Here is an 8873-nt window from a genome sequence, read left to right as displayed (position 1 = left end):
CTACCTCTTGAGCACTGCGTTGGATTTCCCCGAAGAGGAGAGGATGATGCAGTAAAGTAGCGTAAGTATTTCCCTCAGTTTTTAAGAACCAAGGTATCAATCCAGTAGGAGACCACACACATGTCCCTCGTACCTACACAAAACGATAACAACTCGCAACCAACGCTTAGGGGTTGTCAATCCCTTCACGGTCACTTACGAGAGTGAGATCTGATAGAGATAATATTTTTGGTATTTTTGATAGATAGATGCAAAGTAAAAATAAAAGCAAAGTAAAAACAAAGCAAGTAAATAAAGTGATATAGATTGATATGATGAGAATAGACCCGGGGGCCATAGGTTTCACTAGTGGCTTCTCTCAAGAGCATAAGTATTCTACTGTGGGTGAACAAATTACTGTTGAGCAATTGACAGAATTGATCATAGTTATGAGTATATCTAGGCAATGGTCATGTATATAGGCATCATGTCCAAAACAAGTAGATCGAAATGATTCTGCATCTACTACTATTACTCCACTCATCAACCGCTATCCAGCATGCATCTAGAGTATTAAGTAAAAACAGAGTAACACCGTAAGCAAGATGACATTATGTAGAGGGATAAATTCATGCAATATGATAAAAAACCCATCTTGTTATCCTCGATGGCAAAAATACAATACGTGCCTTGCAACTCTTTCTGTCACTGAGTAAGGACACCGCAAGATTGAACCCAAAGCTAAGCACTTCTCCATTGCAAGAACTACCAATCTAGTTGGCCAAACCAAAAAGATAATTCGAAGAGACTTGCAAAGATAACTCAATCATACATAAAAGAATTCAGAGAAGAATCAAATATTTTCTGTAGATAATACTGGATCATAAACCCACAATTCATCGGTCTCAACAAACACACCGCAAAAAGAAGATTACATCGAATAGATCTCCACAAGAGAGGGGGAGAACATTGTATTGAGATCAAAAAAGAGAGAAGAAGCCATCTAGCTACTAGCTATGGACCCGAAGGTCTGAAGTAAACTACTCACACTTCATCGGAGGGGCTATGGTGATGATGTAGAAGCCCTCCGTGGTGGATGCCCCCTCCGGCGGAGCTCCGGAACAGGCCCCAAGATGGGATCTCGTGGATACATAAGGTTGCGGTAGTGGAATTAGGTTTTTGGCTCCTTTTCTGATTGTTCGGGGGTACGTAGGTATATATAGGAGGAAGGAGTACGTCGGTGGAGCTCCGAGGGGCCCACGAGGTAGGGGGCGCGCCCAGGGGGGCGCGCCCTCCACCCTCGTGACCTCCCCGGAAGCTTCTTGGAGTAGGGTCCAAGTCTCCTGGATCACGTTCGGTTGGAAAATCACGATCCCGGAGGTTTCATTCCGTTTGGACTCCGTTTGATATTCTGTTTCTTCAAAATACTGAAAAAGGCAAAAAAAAGTTAGCAATTCTGGGCTGGGCCTCCGATTAATAGGTTAGTCCCAAAAGTAATATAAAAGTGGAAAATAAGGCCCAATATAGTCCAAAACAGTACATAAAGTAGCATGGAGCAATCAAGATACGTTGGAGACGTATCAGGCATCCCCAAGCTTAATTCCTGCTCGTCCTCGAGTAGGTAAATGATAAAAAAGAGTTTTTGATGCGGAGTGATACTTTGGCATAATTTCAATGTAAATCTTCTTAATTGTGATATGAATATTCAGATCCGAAAGATTCAAGACAAAAGTTCATATTGACACAAAAATAATAATACTTCAAGCATACTAATCAAAGCAATCATGTCTTCTCAAAGTAACATGGCAAAAGAAATTTATCCCTACAAATTCATATAGTCTGGCTATGCTCCATCTTCCCCACACAAAATATTTAAATCATGCACAACCCCGATGACAAGCCAAGCAATTGTTTCATACTTATGACATTCTCAAAACTTTTTCAATCTTCACGTAATACATGAGCGTGAGCCATGGATATAGCACTATAGGTGGAATAGAAGGGTGGTTGTGGAGAAGACAAAAAGAGGGAAGATAGTCTCGCATCAACTAGGCGTATCAACGGGCTATGGAGATGCCCATCAATAGATATCAATGTGAGTGAGTAGGGATTGCCATGCAACGGATGCACTAGAGCTATAAGTATATGAAAGCTCCACAAAAGAAACTAAGTGGGTGTGCATCAACTTGCTTGCTCACGAAGACCTAGGGCATTTTGAGGAAGCCCATCATTGGAATATACAAGCCAAGTTCTATAATGAAAAATTCCCACTAGTATATGAAAGTGACAAAATGAGAGACTCTCTATCATGAAGATCTTGGTGCTACTTTGAAGCACAAGTGTGGTAAAAGGATAGTAGCATTGTCCCTTCTCTCTTTTTCTCTCATTTTTTTTATTTGGGCCTTTCTCTTCTCTTTTTTTATGGCCTCTTTTTTTTGTAAAGTCCGAAGTCTCATCCCGACTTATGGGGGAATCATAGTCTCCATCATTCTTTCCTCACTTGGGACAATGCTCTAATAATGATGATCATCACACTTTTATTTTTCTTACAACTCAACAATTACAACTCGATACTTAGAACAAAGTATGACTCTATATGAATGCCTCCGACGGTGTACCAGGATATGCAATGAATCATGAGTGACATGTATGAAAGAATTATGAATGGTGGCTTTGCCACAAATACAATGTGTAAGTGCATCTAGTGCCACCCCTAGTTGGTTTTGGAGTATTGACGACAAAGTTGGTTGAGGGACTAATGCGTTTGTGAGAATTGCAGGATAACGCAGGTAGTGTCCCTCATTGATTCGGTTTACCTACCGGAGATGACCCCTAAAAATGTATGAAGACATTGAAGACAATGGTGGTATGAGAAGATATTCATATTGAAGACTATGACATGAGAAGACATTACGTGAAGACAATGGAGCGCGAAGACTGTGTGGTTTCGTCGTTTCCTTTCTTCTTTGTTGAGTCATAGGAACCACCGTACTGTTAAGTGGGGTCCAAGTGAACTAAGTCAGAGTGACTGAAGTCATGCTCAACCCAAATCCTATGTCTTCGAGCGAAGACAATGAGAGCAAATCTTATCCAGAGTTGGATGAGTCAGCTTTGCTTGTAGCCCAAGTAAAGTTGTCGTGTGTGTTTCAGATCTGACCGTTGGAACACATGTCAGTTCCTTAGTGACCCAGGGTCATTTCGGACAAATCAGGTCGGGTTGCCTAGTGGCTATAAATAGCCCACCCCCTACACCATAAATTGGTGGCTGCTCAGAGTTTGTATACGGCTTTTGTCGTTTGAGAGCAACCCACCTCGGAGCATTTGAGAGAGAGAAATCCTTGCGAGGACAAAGCCCAAACACCCAGAGCCAAAGAGTGTTAGGCATCACTAAAGTCTTTCTGTCTGTGTGACCTGAAGACTTATTACACTTGAGGACTGTGTATCCTCCAGCCGGTTAGGCGTCGCGTTCTGAGCATCCAAGAGTCATTGTGGATTGCCGAGTGAACGAAGTCTGTGAAGGTTTGGAAGTCTCCCTTGAAGACTTACCAGAGTGATTGGGCGAGGACTAAGTGACCTTAGCTCAAGGGGAATAAGGTGAAGACACGGTCTTTTGAGTTAAATCTCAGCCTCCCTAACCAGACGTACAGTTGTCACAGCAACTGGAACTGGTCCAACAAATCTTGTGTCCTCAACAAGCAACTGGTTCTATCTCTTCCCTCCTTTACTTTGAGTTTGTCTTCGTGAAGTCATTGCTTATTGCTTTATCCGATTGACTTCATTGCTTGACTACTATTATTGATTGGCTTCATACTATCTTCCATCCTGATCCTACTACCTAGCTGCTATTAATCCTCAAACGTTAATGCTATTGCATACTTTGCTTGTTGTAGTTTATCTTCCGCTGCATATCAATTAGGTTGTTTCTATCATTTGTCTTCGAAACTTCCATGTTTTGAAGACTTTCCTGAAAATCGCCTATTCACCCCCCTCTAGTCGATAACTAGCACTTTCAATTGGTATCAGAGCAAGGTACTCCCTTGTTCTGTGTGATTCGGTTTAACCACCTGGAGTTTAGCTATGTCGACTGCAGGGATAATCAAGGTCTCCGCTGCTTGCCCCGTGTTCGATGGAACTGAATATCCCTACTGGAAGAATAAGATGCGCATGCATCTTGAAGCCATTGATGTCGACCTCTGGTATGTCGTCAAGAACGGCGTTCCCAAAACTGGTGAAGGTGTCACCCCCACTGATGTCAAGAAGTTCATTCAACTGGACTCGACTGCAAAGAACATCATCTGTGGTCATCTGACCAAAGGACAGTATGGCCGTGTGAGTGCTCTGGAAACGTCAAAGCTAGTCTGGGACTGGCTGTCCAAGGTCAATGAAGGTGTCTCTACACAGAGAGACCAGAGGATCAGTGTTCTTCACAATCTCTTCAATCGCTTCAAGAGAAACGACAATGAAAATGTCCAGCTCACGTTTGATCGCCTCACCGACATCACAAATGAGCTTCAGGCTCTCGGCGCCACTAAGATCACCAAGCATGAAATTGTCAAGACACTGCTGAGATCACTTGACACCTCTTTTGACACCCTTGCCCTCATGATACAAGAACGTCCTGATTTCAAGTCACTCGATCCGTCTGATATACTTGAGAGGCTCAACACACATGAGTTCCAGCTTTCTGAGAAAAGAGATATTTATGGCCCAAACTATGGCCGAACTCGTGCTTTGAAGGCAAATGTTGTTTCCTCATCTGAAGAAGAAGAATCTGACTGCGGTTTTGACGATCCTGAAGACATTGGAAAGGAAGTTGCCATGCTTGTGAAGAAGTTCCAGAGGTTCACCAAGAAGAAGGGCTTCAGAAAGTCTTCACGATCCAGCTCAAGAAATGATGAAGCTTCCACTCATGACAACAAGAAGAGAACCTGCCACAAATGCAAGAAACCTGGTCACTACATATCTGAGTGTCCACAGTGGGACAATGAGAAGAAGAAGAAGAAGAAGAGCAAGGAATATGATTCTGATGACAAGAAGAAGAAGAAATCCTCAAAATCTTCTTCGAAGTCTTCATCATACAAGAAGAGCTCATTTGGCAAGGCTCGTGCTTTTGTTGGCAAGGAAATGGATTCAGAGGAGGAGTCTGCTTCGGAGGAGGCGGAGGTGGAGTCTGGTGAGGAGTCTGACCCTGGCGTTGCAAGTCTGGCTCTAGCCACAGCCTATGTCGCCAAGTCCATCTTCAACACTGAAGACAATGACGTCCACACCAACGCTGAAGCTAATGACAAAGACGATTCTTCTCCCACCTACTGCTTCATGGCACGTGGTGCCAAGGGCATGTCACCAAAAGCTTTAGAATGGATTATTGACAGTGGATGCACTAATCATATGACTGGTGATCAAAGTCTTCTCATGGACTCAACCTTACGTCCATCCGACAAGAGTAAAATCACATTTGCTGACATTGGTAAAGGCAGAGTATTGGGTCTAGGTAGAGTTGCAATCTCAAGGGATCAACACATGGATAAAGTGATGCTTGTTGAATCGCTTGGATTCAACTTAATGTCTGTCTCAATGCTTTGTGACTTAAACATGATTGTGATATTTGGAAAATATCGTTGCCTTGTACTAATGGAATCTGACAAATCTCTAGTCTTTGAAGGGTATAGGAAAGGTGATCTATACATGGTAGATTTCTCAACAGGTCCAAAACTTGCCGTATGTCTTCTTGCTAAAGCTTCAGAATGTTGGCTCTGGCATCGAAGGCTGGGGCACGCTGGCATGAGGAACTTGCATACTCTCGTCAAAAATAAGCATGTCATAGGCATCGAAGGTGTCAAGTTCAAGAAAGATCATCTATGTGGTGCCTGCGAAGTTGGAAAGATGACAAGGGCCAAGCATCCCTCGAAGACAATCATGACAACATCTCAACCCTTCGAGTTGCTTCACATGGACTTATTTGGACCTACCCACTACTCCACCCTCACAACAACGGCGTGTCTCTATGGCTTCGTCATTGTTGATGACTACTCAAGATACACATGGGTGCCCATAATTCTCTACAAGACTGAAGTACAAGATGTCTTCAGACGATTCGCCAATCGAGCAATGAACAACTATGGTGTCAAGATCAAGCATATCAGAAGTGATAAAGGCACTGAATTCAAGAACACCAGGCTTGATCCTTATCTGGATACAATGGGAATCACTCATGAATTTTCTGCTCCATACACACCTCAGCAAAATGGCATTGTAGAGCGCAAGAACAGAACCCTCATCGAGATGGCTCGAACAATGCTTGACGAGTACAAGACACCAAGAAAGTTCTGGCCTGAAGCCATTGATACAGCTTGTCACATCATCAACCGTGTCTACATCCATAAGCTTTTGGGCAAAACATCCTATGAGCTCCTCACTAGAAAGAAGCCAAATGTCAGCTACTTCAGAGTCTTTGGTGCTAGATGTTGGATCAAGGATCCCCATCACAAGTCAAAATTTGAACCCAAAGCTCACGAAGGCTTCATGCTTGGCTATGGAAAGGATTCGCACTCTTACAGAGTCTTCAACCTCTTCCACTACAAAATTGTTGAAACAGTGGATGTGCGATTTGATGAAACCAATGGTTCACAAAGAGAAATTCTGCCAAGTACACTTGATGAAGCTCCTTCCTGTGAATCTATCAAGTTGATGGGAACTGGTGAGATCATGCCCTCTGAAGCACAGCCTGAAGAGGAACTTATCATCTCTGCACCAAATCAACCTGAATACAATGCTTAGACCAAAGACAATTCTCCCAATGATGACAATGATCAGCCAGAGCAGAATCTTCGTCCTGTTCATCCTCGTGTTGCAAATGAAGTTCAAATAGAGAAGATTATTGACAGCATCAATGCACCTGGTCCGCTCACTCGCTCAAGAGCAACACAGCTAGCAAATTTCTGTGGGCATTTTTCATTTGTGTCAATATCAGAACCCAAGAAAGTTGCTGAAGCTTTTCTGGAACCTGAATGGATTCAAGCCATGCAAGAAGAACTTCAACAGTTCAAGCTGAATAATGTTTGGGAACTTGTCAAGCGACCTGACCCTCGCAAGCATAACATTATTGGAACAAATTGGATATATCGAAACAAGCAAGATGAGCATGGTCAAGTTGTCAAAAACAAAGCTCGTCTTGTGGCTCAAGGATATACTCAAGTTGAAGGAATTGACTTCGATGAAACATTTGCTCCTGTTGCTAGGCTTGAAGCTATTTGCATACTGCTAGCCTATGCTAATCATCACAACATCTTGCTATATCAAATGGATGTAAAGAGTGCATTTCTAAATGGCAAGATTGAAGAAGAAGTATATGTTGCACAACCACCTGGCTTTGAAGATCCAAAACATCCTGATATGGTGTACAAACTGAACAAAGCACTGTATGGCCTCAAACAAGCTCCTCGTGCCTGGTATGATACAATCAAAGACTTCCTGAAGAGCAAAGGCTTCAAACCTGGATCTCTCGATCCCACACTCTTCACGAAGACATATGATGGTGAACTATTTGTGTGCCAAATATATGTGGATGACATAATCTTCGGCTGCACCAACCAGAAGTATAGTGATGAGTTTGGGTACATGATGCTAGAGCAATATCAGATGTCCATGATGGGTGAGCTGAAGTTCTTCCTTGGTCTTCAAATTCGTCAGCAACGAAATGGCATCTTCATATCTCAAGAAAAATACCTCAAAGATTGTCTGAAGAAGTTTGGAATGGAAGACTGCAAAGGCTACACGACGCCAATGCCAGCCAAGCACCATCTTGGTCCCGACGACAATGGTAAAGAGTTCGATCAAAAGGTATACCACTCCATGATTGGTTCTTTGCTTTATTTATGTGCATATAGGCCAGATATTATGCTTAGTGTTTGCATGTGTGCTCGATTCCAAGCGGCACCAAAGGAATCGCATCATTTAGCTGTGAAGCGAATTCTTTGATATTTGGCTTACACCCCAACACTAGGATTATGGTATCCAAAGGGCTCAAGATTTGATCTGGTTGGATTCTCGGATGCTGATTATGCTGGTGACAAAGTGGATCGCAAGTCTACATCAGGCACATGTCATTTTCTCGGTCGATCACTTGTCTGTTGGTCTTCAAAGAAGCAGAACTGTGTGTCACTCTCAACTGCTGAATCTAAATACATTGTTGTTGGATCTTGTTGTGCTCAGCTTCTGTGGATGAAGCAAACTCTCAAGGACTATGGCATCGATCTGAAGCAAGTCCCTCTCTTCTGCGACAACGAAAGTGCCATCAAGATTGCCAACAATCCAGTCCAGCATTTGAAGACAAAGCACTTTGAAATACGTCATCACTTTCTCAGAGATCATGTTATGAAGAAAGATATAGATATCATGCATGTCAACACTAAAGAGCAACTGGCAGATATCTTCACAAAGCCCTTGGACGAGAAAAGGTTTTGCAAGTTACGGTGTGAGCTAAATATCTTGGAATCCTCGAATGTCCTGTGATCAGGCACACATCCTAACACTTATGCATGTTGATGACTTAGATGTGCAACACACAAAGTAATGTATATCTTCAATCAATGAAGATTTACACTCTGAGTGTGAATACATTAACATGGAATTTGACTTCGGAGCGCCACGATAATTGTGCGCCGTGTCTGGGTCTAATGCTTCCTATACGGTGGGTAACGCCACCACCAAATTTCTCTGTTTGAAGTGTTTCACTCATGGCGTTATTTTGCAAAGATTTCGCATTTGGTTTGTCTTCAGTTTCAATTTATCTTCGTGATTTTTCTGTGCTATAGTGATTTGATTGCATATATATATATATATATATATATATATATATATATATATATATATATATATATATATATATATATATA

The sequence above is a fragment of the Triticum dicoccoides genome, chromosome 3B (genome assembly GCF_002162155.2).
Source record: "Triticum dicoccoides isolate Atlit2015 ecotype Zavitan chromosome 3B, WEW_v2.0, whole genome shotgun sequence".
NCBI lineage: Eukaryota > Viridiplantae > Streptophyta > Magnoliopsida > Poales > Poaceae > Triticum > Triticum dicoccoides.
The sequence above is the reverse complement of the archived record's forward strand: the minus strand, read 5'-3'. Positions refer to the sequence as shown.